Here is a 15736-nt window from a genome sequence, read left to right on the forward strand (position 1 = left end):
TTTATTATAAAACTGAAGGCGGGGCTTCCTGAATCACTCGGAAATGCAGAAGGACAAGGTGAAGGAAAGACAAGCAGCAAGTCACTTGGTTACAAGAAGGAGGGAGTTGTTCTCCCCCTACTGGAGAGGCAGAAGAGCGGAAACTGAGGATTTAGTCATATTTTCAAAGCAGCGGGACACGTGGTTATAAGGCAGAGGGTTGCCTTCTCTTTCCGGAAGGGCAGAAGAGTAAAGAATATAGATCCAGCGATGTCTTTAAAATACTTTCTAAGCTTTTGGACTGATTAAAACTTTAGGATTTCTGTTTGGTATGAAATGGTAAAGCTGTGTACTGATGAGGAATGGAAAGAAGCATTGCTTATTCTAGACAGATATTATACGGGACTTTTACAAGACTTATTTGAATCTCAATCCAAACTGCGCATGAAGTGTTTTCTGTGAGGAAAGCGGGGATCAAGATTTATTTGAATTGCAGTCTGGGATGAATGGAGTTGGGAGGAGTGGGGCAGGAGGGAAGGTGGAGCGGGATATTGATGAAGGGATCTTGGGATTGAACGAAATGGTATGGATCTCGGGCACACATTTTACGGATTTATATGCTTGAAGTATAACATAAAAAGCTCAGGATTTTAAAGTGAAGAGCGAGATCCTAATCTTATGCAATTTGGGCTTGGGAGGAATGGAGACGTGAAACGAAGGGTAGGAAGATGAGTAGCGAAAGTATGATTAGACTGCTCTGTATTTGAAGATAAATTGATTTTTGTATAAACTAATATTTGAATATAAGGTTAAGAAAGGCTATTTGGAGAGTCTACAGGAAGATGGGGGTAAATATCAAAGAAGTAAGGGACGAGGACAAAATATAAATGGAATGATTCACACTGTTTAAATTTTAAGAATGATGGGAGGCTGAGCATAATGCAAAAGATTTTTTTTAAAAAAATTTTATTTACTTTTTCGTATTTTTTTTTTCTTTTTCGGAGCGTTCTTTTTATTTTATTTTCATTATTATTGTTAATAAGATATTTTGAAGGTGAATGGTACTGAACTGTGCCGGGTGTGGGACCTGGGAAGTCGGAGGGGGTTAGGGAGGGGGGTTCATTGGGGGTGGGTGGGTGGGTGGAGATATAGTTTCAATATATAGAATAAGAAGAAAACACTTGTATACTGTTGATCTTTATCTTTTCTTTTTGCTTTTCTCTTTTTTTTCTTTTTTTTTCCCCTTCTTTTTTCTTTTTAGCGTAACTGAATAGATTAAGGAATAGAGAAATGCACCATAGTGAGAAAGGAAGAGGGAGAAGTAAGGAGGGAGGAAGAGGGGAATGTAAGGAGGATGAGAGGGGAAGGAGGGTGAGGAAGGCGAGAAAGGAAGATAGGAGGGGAAAGGGAAGTAGGAGGGGTGATCGTTGGAGGGAGAAAGGAAAGTTGGAGGGGGAGAAGAAGGGGTGTATGAAAGTGATAGGTTGGGTTTATGAGTTGTGTTTAGGTTGGGGTTTTTCTTTTCTTATTATTATATTATTATTACTGCAAATATCCAGTATATAAGTGAATGTACAAAATTGAAAATGAAAATGAATAAAAAAAATAAAAAAGTGAAAATGCTAATGTGGACTGTAAACGTGCTTTGCAGACTTTAAAAGCTACAAATCAATACATGTTAGCAGACATGTTACGTGTTTGTCAGGATGTAGGTTCTCAATCATACAAAATGAATTTGTTGGCTGCAGCGATTCAAAAAGGGAGAAAGCCTCCAGGAAACTGTTTTAGATGTGGAAAATTAGGTCATTTTCAGAAAGATTGTCGTTCAACATCAACTGGTGGTGAGCGTCCTGTGAAGAAGTGTCCTATATGCAAGAAGGGTTTTCATTGGGCAAATCAGTGTAGATTTCGTTTGAGTTCGGGAAACGGCCAGGTGGGTGTGGCACCCACCCAGAAAACAAAGAGTGCCTTTCCCGTTGTGAGTTTTCCTCCCCCCTCTCTTGTTCCTCCTCCCTCTCTGGGGCTTCCTCAGCCACAGCAGGTAGTGCTGGGATCGACTTAATTACTCAAGCTGATTTGGATTTTAAATTTCCTTTAGAAGTAAAATTGGTTGCTTCTCAATACACTGGTCCTCTTTCTTCTGGTTTGGTTGGCATCATCTTACCATGTTCTTCTGCTCATAAATTGGGATGTTTTGTGGTTCCAGGAGTTATTGATTCTGATTACACTGGAGTGATTCTTATGCAAATTTGGGTCAACATTCCACAATTTCTTCCCAAAGGATCTTCTGTAGCACAACTTCTTTTGCTTCCCTATAAAATACCTAACCCAGGTACTGGAAATTGTGGTGATTCTGGATTTGGTTCTACTCTTACTTCTATAGGCCTCTTGCAATCTATTAATTCTCATAGACCACTTCTTACTTTGTATCTTAATAAGCAACTTTTTCAAGGTTTGTTGGACACAGGAGCCAACGTTACTGTCATCTCACTTTTACAGTGGCCTGTCCAATGGCCTAAACGTGATGTTGGCAAAGCATTCATTCCATAGCCATCACAACCTCTGCTGGTAAGTCTGTATCCTTACATCCTTACATTTTAGATATTCATACTAATATTTGGGGTAGGGACCTTCTTTCTCTTCTTAATGCTCATTTGATTTTGGATGATGGCGCTTCCTCTTAAATGGCTTTGTTCTACACCTGTTTGGATTGAGCAATGGCCTCTATCTTCTGAAAAATTGATTGCTTTGCATTCCTTAGTACAGGAGCAATTGGCTGCTGGCCATATTGAACCTTCTACTAGTCCATGGAACACTCCTGTCTTTGTTATTAAAAAGAAAAGTGGAAAATGGAGATTTTTATCTGATCTTAGAAAAATAAATGAATGCATTCAACCAATGGGGCCTTTACAATGTGGTCTTCCTAATCCTAATTTAATCCCACAGTCTTATAAATTATTAGTTGTGGATTTGAAGGATTGTTTTTTCACTATTCCTTTGCAGTCACAGGATAAAGAAAAATTTGCATTCACTGTGCCTGTTTTAAATAATAGTCAACCTACACAAAGATTTCATTGGTGTGTCTTACCACAAGGTATGCTAAATTCTTCTACAATTTGTCAATATTTTGTGGATCAAGCTTTACAACCCTTTCGTGATCAATTTCCTTCTTATCTTATTTTCCATTATATGGATGATATTTTAATTGCAGGTGAAAATCTTGATGAAGAACAAGTGCTACAAAAATTGACTACCATTGTAGCAAGCAGAGGGCTTTTCATAGCTCCTGAAAAAATACAATGTTCTGAACCATATTCCTACTTAGGTTTTAAAGTTTTACAATCTTCTTCCATTCCTATCTTACCTGAACTTAAGGTGCAATCTTCATACACTTTGGTTCAGTGGCAAAAACTTTTAGGTACAATCAATTGGGCTCGTCCATATTTTAAAATTTCTACAGGAGAAATGTTACCTCTTTTCTCTCTATTAAAAGGTTCCAAAAAACCTGGAGATTTGGTTTCACTTACTGTTTTGCAAAAGAAATGTCTCCAAGACATTCTAAATAAATTTAAATTAGGATATGTTGATAGAATTGCTTCTATAACCAAGCAGTTATGGTTAGCAATTCTTCCTACATCACCTTTACCTACTGGATGTCTTTATTCTATTTTGGAATGTAGGAATGTAGTGTGACTGGTATGTTTGATTGATGATTGTACCCACTTTTTAATTTTATTACTGTTGTATTTTCTGTGTTTTTTAACTGACCTATGTGGGGAATGCATGGACGAGTGATTGTGTTTATGTGAGAGGATGACTGATTCGAAGGGCTTGTCGGGGAACGCGGGGGCTATAGGGGTGGTTGGTGGGACTACGGACACGGGAGTGGGATGGAGCATTACGGTCTTAACAGGGAGGGGCAGATATGGCGGGGACTTTAGGGCAGGCCATTACCGGGGAAGGAGGGTTCGCTACGTCACAGAGATCCCTCCTTCCAGCCCTATGAGTCCCACTCCAAGGCCAGGTGGTGTGAGCAATCAGGACCCTGGCCTCAGGCTGCTGGCGCTAAATGCCAGGTCTGTAGTTCATAAAGCTCCTCTCGTTCGGGACTTGATTTTAGACGAGAGGGCAGACCTGGCATGTATTACTGAGACCTGGCTGGGCCCGGAGGGAGGAGTCCCCCTCGTAGAGATGTGCCCAGAGGGTTTTCAGGTGCACCATCAGCCGAGAGCTCAGAGAAGGGGTGGGGGTGTGGCTATTGTTATCCGAGAGTCTCTAGCACCTCGTAGGATCCCTGCTCCGGAGCTTGTCGGGTGTGAGTCCCTGCTGGTGAGGTTGGACCTCAAGGGTCAAGTGGGTCTGCTGCTAATGTACCTGCCTCCTAACTGCGTTGCAACAGCCCTCCCCTCGCTCCTCGAGTTGATAGCCGAGCTGGCAGTTGAGTTCCCCAGGCTTATGGTTCTGGGGGATTTCAATCTGCCTTCGCTCGGTGAACACTCCGATGGAGCGCAGGAGTTCATGGCTTCCATGACAACCATGGGCTTGACCCAAGTAATCTGAGGACCAACCCACTCAGCGGGTCACACGCTTGACCTCGTATTCCTCTCGGAGCAGTGGAATTGTGATCTTGGTCTGAGGGGTAGCGAGATCTTGCCCCTGTCATGGTCAGACCACTACCTATTGAGGCTTGACTTTCGGAGACCAAACCCCCACTGTAGGAAGGAGGAACCGACCAGGTGGTTCCGCCGCAGGCGACTTATGGACCCTTCGGGGTTCCAGACGGAGCTTGGGGTTATTCCTGATACTCTCGCCCGCAGTTCGGCGGAGACTCTGGTTGCTGCCTGGGATCTGGCAGCGGCGGAGTCTCTTAACCGGATTGCGCCTCTACGGCCGCTCCGAGGCAGTGGATCCCGGAAGGCTCCTTGGTTCACTGAGGAACTCCGGGAGATGAAGCGCCGAAGGAGACGCCTAGAGCACCTATGGAGGTCCAGTAAGTCCGAATCGAGCCGAGCATTTTTGACAACCTGCACCAGAGATTACGTTCGGGCAATCAGGACAGCTAAGAAAACACACATTGCCTCTCTGGTTGTGTCTGCTGAGTCGCGCCCAGCCGCCCTGTTTAGGATAACCTGTTCCCTCCTAAATAGGAGGGATACGGGCGATCCGCTGCAGGGCAGGGCTGAGGACTACATCCAATTTCTCGCAGACAAGGTTGCTCGGCTTCGGCCGGACCTGGACTCCAATCCCGCAGTACCAGCCGAGGCACTAAGGGATGATCTGGTAAGTCATCGCTGGACTGAGTTTCAGGCTGTTGCCCCTGAGGATGTGGACAAGGCCATGAGAGCTGTAGGTGCCTCCACATGTGTGCTGGACCCGTGCCCTTCCTGGCTGGTTGTAAACAGCAGGGAGGTGACACGAGGCTGGATCCAGGCGGTTGTTACCGCCTCACTTCGGGAGGGGATCTTTCCCCCCGCTTTAAAGACGGCGGTGGTGAGACCCCTCCTGAAGAAACCATCCTTGGATCCAGCTGTTTTAAATAACTATCGTCCAGTCTCCAACCTCCCCTTTGTGGGGAAGGTTGTTGAGAAGGTGGTGGCCTTTCAGCTCCAGCGGTCCTTGGAGGAAGCCAACTATCTCGATCCATTCCAGTCTGGCTTCAGACCTGGCTGCAGCACAGAAACCGCTTTGGTTGCGTTGACCGATGATCTCTGGAGAGCCAGGGATGGAGGCCACGCCTCCATCCTAGTGCTCCTTGACCTCTCGGTGGCTTTCGATACCATCGACCATGGTATCCTTCTGCGACGACTGCGGGAGGTAGAGGTGGGAGGTGCTGTTTTACAGTGGTTCTCCTCTTATCTCTCGGACAGGTCGCAGTCGGTGTTAGTTGGGGAGCAGAGATCGACCCCTAGGCCCCTAACGTGTGGGGTGCCTCAGGATTCGGTCCTGTCCCCCCTTCTTTTTAACATCTACATGAAACCGCTGGGTGAGATCATTCAACGGCACGGGATAAAGTACCATCAATATGCGGACGATACTCAATTGTATCTGTCCGCCCGTGCCAACTCAACGAAGCAATGGATGTGATGAGCCAGGGGCTGGATGCTGTTAAAGACTGGATGGGGGTCAACAAGCTTGTGCTCAATCCAGAAAAGACCGAGTGGCTGTTGTGTTTCCCTCCCAAGAATTGGCCAAGTACTCCATCTCTCAGGCTGGGGGGTCAAACTATATGCCCCTCAGACAGGGTTCGCAACTTGGGAGTCCTCCTGGACCCACAGCTGACCTTTGAACATCATTTGTCAGCTGTGACCAGGGGGGCATTTGCACAGGTTCGCCTGGTACACCAGTTGCGTCCCTACCTGAACCGGGAGGCCCTCACAACAGTCACTCGTGCCCTTGTGACCTCTAGGCTGGAATATTGCAATGTGCTCTACATGGGGCTGCCCTTGAAGAGCATTCGGCGACTCCAGCTAGTCCAGAACGCGGCCGCGCGAGCGATAGTGGATGCACCTCGGTTCACCCACGTAACACCTATCCTCCGCGAGCTGCGCTGGCTACCTGTTGATCTCCGGGTGCGCTTCAAGGTGCTACTTATCACCTATAAAGCCCTTCATGGTAGTGGGCCTGGGTACTTGAGAGCCCGCCTACTGCCAATTACCTCCACCAGACCGATTCGATCGCATCGATTAGGCCTCCTCTGAATCCCATCGTCTAGCCAGTGCAAACTGGCAACTACCCGGAGGAGGGCCTTCTCGGTGGCTGCTCCGTCCCTTTGGAACGAACTCCCCGTGGAGATTCGGACCCTCACCACCCTCCGATCCTTCCGTGCTGCTGTAAAGATCTGGCTGTCCCGGCTGGCCTGGGGCTAAGATTATAGCCCCACTCGAATGGTATGATTGTTGCATTTTTTCTCTTTTAATATGTTGTATTGTTTATTGTTTGTTGTTTCCCCCTCCCTTTTGAATTGTGAGCCGCCCTGAGTCCCCTTAGGGAAAAGGGCGGCATACAAATAAAGGCAAACTAAACTAAACTAAACTAAACTATTTTGGATGAAAAAGTGATTCATATTCATGAATGGTTGAATTTGTCTGCTTCTCCTCCTAGAAACATTTTTCCTTATCAACAGGCTTTAGAAGAATTGATTATGAAAGCACGACGAAGATCTTTGCAATTAATAGGTCATGACCTGGATGGAATAGCTTTCACTTGTACTAAACTTGAACATGAACATTTGATGACTGTTTCTGATTCATATCAAATTGCATTTTCACACTACCTTGGTGATATTCAATATTCTTTACCTAAAGATCCTAGAATAGTTATTACAAATACATTGAATCTTTCATTTTCTTCTATTTTTACTCGTTCTCCTCTTCCTGAAGCATTACCGGTGACTATTTTCACAGACGGATCACCCACTCGTGGAGTTGTGGTTTGGACGGATGGTCAACAATGGTTTTCTAAATTCACTTCTGTTCAGACATCTGCCCAACGTTATGAGTTGGCAGCTGTTATTTTGGCTTTGAGACTATTTTCTGATCAGCCTATTGATTGTTGATACCAAATATGTTTTTCTTGCAATGCAATCTCTTCCTTATGCTTATTGTGCTGTTTCTCTTGACATTAATCTTTTGTCTTTATTTTTATCTTTAAAACATGTTTTGGAAGAACGTGTCTTTCCTTTATATGTTGAGCACATTAGGAGCCATTCTCCTTTTCAAAATCCTTTGACGGAAGGAAATAGACGAGCTGATGAGACTCTCAAAGAAGTTACAACTCTTTTTTCAGATCCTATTGCTAGTCATTCATATTTTCATCAAAATGCTAAATCTTTGGCTAAACAATTTTCTGTTCCTATGTCTCAGGCTCGTGACATTGTTCGAGGATGTACTTCTTGTCAACAATTTGCTGTTCCTTTTCCTATGGGAGTAAATCCTCGAGGAACAAAATCTAATCAAATTTGGCAAATGGATGTCACACAATTTGCTACCTTTAAACCATACACTTATTTACATGCCTCCATTGATACATATTCTCATTTTTTATGGGTCACTGCTGCTAGACATGAGCACACCTTTGATGCAATGTCTCATTGTCTTTCTGCCTTTTCCGTAATGGGACGACCAATTCAATTAAAAACTGATAATGGTCCTGCGTATACTAGCAAGGACTTTAATTCTTTTTGTCAACAATGGAACATAATTGATACATGGAATTCCTTACAATTCTCAAGGGCAAGCTATAATTGAGCGAGCTCATCGTACATTCAAAGCTACATTAACTAAATTGGTAAAATCTGAATCTGGTCCTTTCAATTTGAGAAAAATTCAAAATTTGATCTCTATTGCTCTTTATGCATGGAATTACTTAACTTTTCTAGATTCCTTTTCAGACATTCCAGTCAAGTTTCATTTTCAGATGTCCCCAGGTTATAAGTTGATCGTGGTTATAAGCTGGACGGGGTTACGCCACAGTTGAAGATTTGAAAACAAAGCAAGCTGTGTGGATTCCAGGCCGGTGTGTTCGTCCTTTCCAATATTGCCTTGGAATCACCTTGAAGATCAACATCAATTGAAAAAATCCTTTTTTCTCATATGTTGTTTTCTCTTTTTCTTTTTCTTTCCGGTTTCTACTAACTCGGAAACAATTCTTGCTCTTCCTCTTAGTCCTAATCTTTGGATTCGTCACGCTCAATACATGTTTTTGATTCATGGTCGTAATATAACTTTATATTATGAACCTCCTATGGCTCTTGGTCAAGTTGCTTTTATTCCTAATCTAATTAATTCTTCTGCTTTCATTGTTTCGCAACTTCAACATATTTCTTCTTCTTAGTTATTTTCTACTCCTCCAAATGAATTAAATTTAGTAAGATGGAAGTATATTTGCATTAACCAATTTACTAGAGACTTATGTTTTTGTTGTTATGCTCGTCATAATTGGTTTAATCAATGGTCTGATTACTCAAAAGCTAAACGTATTTTAGATAAAGTAGGGAATTATAGTTATTGTACTCAGAAATATTGGTTATGGGGTCCTATTAAAACATCACAAGGTCATAACACCATACCTGAAATGTATCCTGAAAATTTTCCTATTTTTCAAACTGTCTTTTCTAATACTGACACAGGTGGATCAATCTGTGCTGGATGGCAATTAAAAGATCCTGCAATGTGGTTTTTCTTTGACAAATATGCAACTAACGTACACCCTCAGAACTATCAATGTGCTGCCATTGGATATTTGTCGTTACCTGTACAAGTGGGTGCATATGGAAGTTTACCAACTAGAAAAAGACGTGCAGCCTTGGGATCAAAATGTTCTGATGAAGTTATTATTGATACTCAATTTTCTTCATTGCCTACTTTTGGACGTGCATTAGTTGGATCAATAACTGGAACTATTTCTTTGGGATCATATCCAGGAATATTAGCTCAAGAAAATAGACATTCTATTTTAGGTCTCACATGCCGATTGGAGAAATCTATTAATGCTACTGCTGCAATTATTAGAGACTTGCAAAATGAAATTGAAGAACTTAATCAAGATTTAATTCAACAACGCTTTGCTATAGACTATTTGCTAGCTCGTCAAGGTGGATTTTGCACCTTAGTTGGTCAACGTGCTTGTGCTGTGCATTTTCATTCACTTAATAGAACTATTGAAGATGAATTAGCTAATTTACAAGCTTCTATAAAAAATAATGTACATGATGAATTTTCTCCTTTTGCTTGGTTAACTAACTGGTTACCTGATATTTCTTGGTTAAAACAATTGTTTTTCTATGGTGTGAGCATAATCGTATTACTTATACTTTGCTGTTGCTGTATGTAATGTGTTCCTTCATTTTTTGCCATGTTTCGTAAGTCTCCTGCACCTACTTTGAATATGATTCAAATGCATGCTCTTGAAAAATCTCTTTTAACAAAAAGCGAGGAAATGTAGGGTTTTTACAGTGAATCATCTGGATGGTCCTTAGAACTGAGGTTACATGTGTAAGTAGAAACTGCAGCAATCTGCAGAAAATATTTGCTTGTCAGCTATTCTTTGCTCTTGCAGTGTTCCCAGGGATGTTCAAGGACACGGGATGATACAAAGTATAACCTGCAACATTTTATTCACTCATTTGATAACACTTGATTTACTTAGCTATTACAACGTGAACATTCTCACGAACACCAATGATGTAAGGACTAACCAATTATTGTGCCTTGGAGACTTGTTAGCCAATAATGATATAACACGTAAAGTAGGTAGAGCTCTAAGAAGCTGAAAACACTATAAGAATGATGTTTCATGATTAATAAGTTTGCTGTTGATTCTGATGTTAATTCTGGATGCTCAATAAACTTTGGTTGATTCAGCTATCCGTGAGTGGACATTCCTTTCATCTTCAGCCTCGGGAACCCTAAATGCAACATCAGATGACGACCGCTTGCATCGTTGGGTGAGTTCAAACAAAGGCCCCATGTTGATCCCTATTGAACTAAGGGTGCCACCTGCTGGTGAGACTGAAAAGCTTTTAGCTCTGCTGGACTCCGGCTGTTCTCGCTGTATGATTAGTCCGGTGATGGTGGAAAAACTGGAGTTGAAGTTGAGGACTTAAAAAACCCCTATTGTTTTTTGCCAGATTGTGTTGTAATATAGTTCCTTGTGTAGGTGTGTGTCCTCCATGGCCTAGTTCATACTAGGGCTTGCAGAGTCACGCTGAATCACACAGGAGAAAACAAACTCCTAGAAAGCCATAACATCTTGATAGTGAATAACATAACATTCTGAGATGTGCCCTACCATTGACGTCCAGGATTTGACCATATATAGAAAGAACTTTCCTGAGCAGTAGATTAGAAATTGTACTTTTACAGGCTGTTTTTAATCACATGCTATTGCTCCTCCTGCCTTTGTTCTATCCCAATTAAAGGGGCTCTCAGACCCCAATCTGGGTCGCTCCATCCCGAGAAAGTTCGTGTCCTGTCTTTTCTCAACATTGGCCTCATGGACGACCCACAGGAACATCACATTTGGTAGCAGAGGATGGTTACTTCACAAGATTGATGGTTCTATTGCAGGTAGGGGCCCTGCTCATTTTTCTACTGAGCCGTTAGAGATGAAGATGGGAACCCATCAGGAGTTAATCATTTTTATTGTGGCACCTGGCATGGACCGGCCCCTTATTTTAGGACTCCCCTGGCTTCGTAAATGGAACCCTTGCATTAACTGGAGGAAGGGGTGGCTACGCATTCGCACTAGCGTGACCCCTGACAGGGAGGTTGAAGCCCCAGACCCTGCTGATTCCAACCCCACTTTGGCAGCCAGGGGGCAGGAGAGAATCGAAGGGGAAGAGAAAATTCCGAAGGAATATTGGGATCTAAGAGGAGTCTTTAGTGAGAAATCTTCTGATAAGCTCCCTCCCCACAGACCCACTGATTGCACCATCAAGATTTTACCTGGAGTGGTGCTTCCCAAGCCCCAGATATATTCTATGTCTCCTATGGAGATGGAGGAAATGAGAACATTCATTGACAAGAACTTGGAGAGAGGTTTCATTGAACCAGCTAGACCCAAGGTAGCAGCTCCTGTGCTCTTCAGAGAAAAGAAAGATGGTTCTCTCAGATTATTAATTTCAAAAATTTAAACAGTATCTCTGCCCAGAACCTCTATCCATTACCACTAATGAAGGACATGCTAGCCCAACTGGGCAAGGGCCGCATTTTTACTAAACTAGACTTACGGGAGGCATACTATAGAGTCCGCATTAAGGAGGGAGACGAGTGGAAAACAGCTTTCAACTGTCCCCTGGGCTGTTTCCAGTTCCGTGTGATGCCATTTGGCCTGCAGGGGGCGCCTGCAATCTTCATGCAATTGATTAATGAGGTGTTGCATGACCATCTTTACAAAGGCATTATCGTATATTTAGACGATATCCTTATTTACATGCAAACACATGAGGAACACGTCAAGCTGGTTCATACGGTGCTGAAGAAGCTTCGAGCCGCGGAGCTTTATGCCAAATTGTCCAAATGTGAATTCCATCAGGAGAAGGGGGACTACCTAGGCTATCGTATCTCCCATGCGGGTGTGGAGATGGACCCCACTAAGGTCAAAGCAGTCACTGAGTGGGAGGCCCCTCGTACACGCAGACAGTTTTAGAAATTTTTGGGTTTTGCCAATTTCTATCGCCAGTTCATCCCTTTGCTAAGATAGCTCTTCCCATTACTAACCTATTGAAGTCCAAAGGTGGGCCGAAACCCAGACCTAGCAAGCCATTGGATTGGACCATGGAATGTCAAGCTGCTTTTGAGAAGTTAAAACGACTTTTTGCCGAGGAACCAGTTCTGAAGCACCCGGACATGGACGCACCATTTGTGGTTCAGGCTGATGCCAGCGACGTGGCGGTGGGGGCCGTATTGCTTCAGGCCAATGATCAAGGTAACTTGCAACCCTGTGCATACACCTCTCGCAAACTCACTGACACGGAGAGACGTTGGGCTATCTGGGAGAAGGAGGCATTTGCTGTTCGTTGGCCTTTGGCCACATGGCGCCATTTTCTAGAAGGTGCTAAGCACCCGTTCGAGGTGTGGACTGACCATAAGAATTTAGAAGCTTTGAGAACTCCCCGGAAACTTTCCCCTAAGCAGATGGGCTGGGCTCAGCATTTCAATCGTTTTAATTTCATCCTGAAATACATTCCGGGAGGGAAGAACTTCATGGCTGATGCTTTGTCCAGGCTCCCTCAGCACAACTGTTCAAAGCACAGCGTGGTCCAGCCGGTCGTTCCCACGTCAAGCCTCGCTGCTCCTGTGGCTACTAGACAACAGGCACGTTCTAAAGAGGAGATGTCCCAGGATTTTCTCTCCAATCTCAAGAACACCCTCGCTCATGATGAGTGGTTCCAGCAGCATGTAAATTAATGCACCAGGTCACGAGGCAGTTTGCTTGCCAAGGATTAAAAAAAAATTACCTACCTTTATGGCGAAGATGGAAATGTGCTACTCCAATATGTAGATATCTCAGTAACCAGACAAACGAAGGAGATTTGTTGAGAAAAAAAAAGCAATCAATTGCTCCATTTGTTAATGGACAAGCGACATCCTGCCCCAAGGCAAAAAGCTCAGCTGGAAAAGCCCCAAATTAAATACTTAAGGTACACCATAACTCGAGGATAGAAGGCAATAGGAAATGAGTGAAAAGAAACTGTGTGCCAAATTGCAGGATGAGGATTTCAAATTTTGCACTTCTAGCCAAGCCTCCTTACACATCTACGAAGGGGGGTGAAGAAGAACCCTTTGTTTGGAGTTTAAAGCAAAAACGAGTGTAAAAAGCCCTGAAGTCAGAATTATCTCAGGCTCTGATAAGAAAAGGGAAGTTGGCAACAACTTGTGGCTTATCTATCCAAACAGTTCATGGAGGAAGTTAACAAATTACACAAGCCACGCAATTCAAAGAATTTTAGAAATGAAGGGACATTTATGGTTAACAGACCCTAGAATTATGGGCTTTAATCCATGCATTAAAAGAGGACATGAATGAAAGGGTGAACTTCTGAACTGATTCTATATGCCTTCCTTACTTTGCATATCAATACTGCTGATTATGGGGAAAGAGGTCTTTTAGCGGCCTCAGGAAATAAATTAAGGAAATGTGTGAATCGCACTGTTAAGGAAAAGATAAGATGTGTTTGAAACCCACCTTAAATGGGTAGACGCCTTACCCTTAGCTCTCTGGTCTGTAAGATGTACCCCACATAAAGGACTCTAAATAGCTCCTTAATCTCTCCAAACTGGATGGTCGGATCCAGCAGAAAAGGGAAAAGCAGCTGACAGAGAACCAAGACTGTCAGCAACCTGAGATGATCAGAGCCACCCTGACATGACAGCTTATGCAGCATCAGAAATGCGAAGGGGACTGAGCTCCAGATATTCCAAAGCAGAAGAACTCCATCTTACATTGACTGCTTACACACACTGTGTGCCCATGAAAGGTATAGCATGTGTGCTCAATTAAACCCAAGGCAAGGACCTAGACTCCCTCCTGGAAGTCAACCCAAAGGATATTATCCAATGGATTCATTAGTTATTGATTTCACAGCCCAAGTGTGGGCTATATAAGGCAATGCTAGTCATAAATGGGTGAATGCATTGCCTTTGGCACTTTAGTCTGTGTGATGCTCTACACGAAAGGGAATTGGGTTATCTCGTTTTGAAATGATGTTTGGGAGACTCCCAGTTATAAGTTCTAACTTGAAATATCATATAGGGCACCTCGGTCAAATAGGGGCCTCATGGGTGAACCAAATGGTGAGAGAACTGAATAAGCAAATACAAGAAATCCAGCAATACTGTGTGTCCCTCAGTCCATCATTTCTGACCACCCCTAGTCATAATATTCAGGTGGGAGAAAAGCATAGGTAAAACACTGGAAAGGAGAAGAATTTGAAACCTAGATGGAAGGGCCCGTATACTGTGCATACTTTTAAGTAAGTAAAGTAAGTAAAAGTGTTGGAATCCAAGTTTTGGATTCACTGGACTCGAGTTAAGCCAGCTGCTGATGAGTATTGGGAGGCAGACCAGGATGTAGCCCATCCTCTAGTGATATGCTTAAAGAAACGCCTCCTATAAGCTTTCCTACCGGCAACGGGAAGTTCTTAGGGGGCAGAAGAAGCCCTACTGAAACCACAACCGGAAGCTGGTTTCTCGACGTATGGCTGAAGAATTGAAGGAAGGAAGACAACATTCCATTTATTAGATATAAGATGTATTAGAAAGTTTGAGCGCCTGTCAGGAAATGGCAAGCCAAGTATTCATAGTCATAACTGCTTTAGTGAATATAATTGTTGTATTGCATATTCATCCCCCTGGAATTGCCCCCTCCAGAGGAAAACAGTTGCTGAGGCTAAAATCATTGACTGTGACAAAGAGGAGTGTGAATCTTCTGATGTCACTTATGTTTGAGGAACCGTGAGAATGGGTTCTTTGCAGTATAATAGGAGTTTTTGGATTGTGGGTAATATGTTTAGCAAATAAGATTTGGTTTTATAGATTGCCCAAATATGATATTGCCCTTCCTCAAACTATATATATCCCCTGCCTTCTCCCTGACGTGGTGATTCAGTGGGCTAAAAGAATTGTGTTAGAAGAAGTTTTGTGTGAGGGACAATTATGAGCCTTTTGTGGCTCTGGCTGTTATTGGCAAAGAGCTTGCTAAGTGATAATATCTTGAATAGTAGTTCCCAATGTTGCAAAAATACCTGAGCAACCCCCCTTGCTCTTGAAGAAAGATCCGAGGATGTCAAAAATCCCAAAGAACAGGGTGGAATCAAGTTACAGGATGTGGAATAGGTCCGCTCCCATCAACGGTGCATTATTTATGCTTGGGGACGGAACCGTAAGCCAATCCCAATACCTAAAGCCAACCATCTGACTAACCCTGTAAGAAAAAGGGCAAAGCATAGAGAAAATGGGCCCCTGCAACAATTGAGAAAAGGGAACAATATGTTAAAAGAGCGCTGGGTCAAAGAGTTTTAAGAGTGTTAGGTCAAAGCTTAATCAAACGGTCTGACCCTGACCTAGGCCAAAAGGGCAGGTTGTGCTTGTCTGCAACCTCTTCATCTTACAATGCTGTTCCAGTTGAGCCAGATTTTGGGGAAATGACCCAAAATCAATGATTGTCTTTGACAAGGGAGGTAGATGGGGAACTGAAATGGCAGAAGCCCAGTTACATGGCGAAAAGACTGGGGAATGAGCCATCTCCCCATCGTTGG

At 43.3% G+C, this 15736-nt stretch overlaps 1 pseudogene; it reads left to right on the forward strand.

Moving 5' to 3' along the window:
• The first annotated feature begins 8525 nt into the window (after positions 1–8525).
• Positions 8526–9883, forward strand: LOC148043127 (uncharacterized; annotated as a pseudogene).
• The last annotated feature ends 5853 nt before the right edge of the window (positions 9884–15736 follow it).

This window comes from Thamnophis sirtalis, unplaced genomic scaffold (genome assembly GCF_051295495.1).
Source record: "Thamnophis sirtalis isolate CommonGarterSnake01/CBP01778 unplaced genomic scaffold, rThaSir2_p1.2 scaffold_13, whole genome shotgun sequence".
Taxonomy (NCBI): domain Eukaryota; kingdom Metazoa; phylum Chordata; class Lepidosauria; order Squamata; family Natricidae; genus Thamnophis; species Thamnophis sirtalis.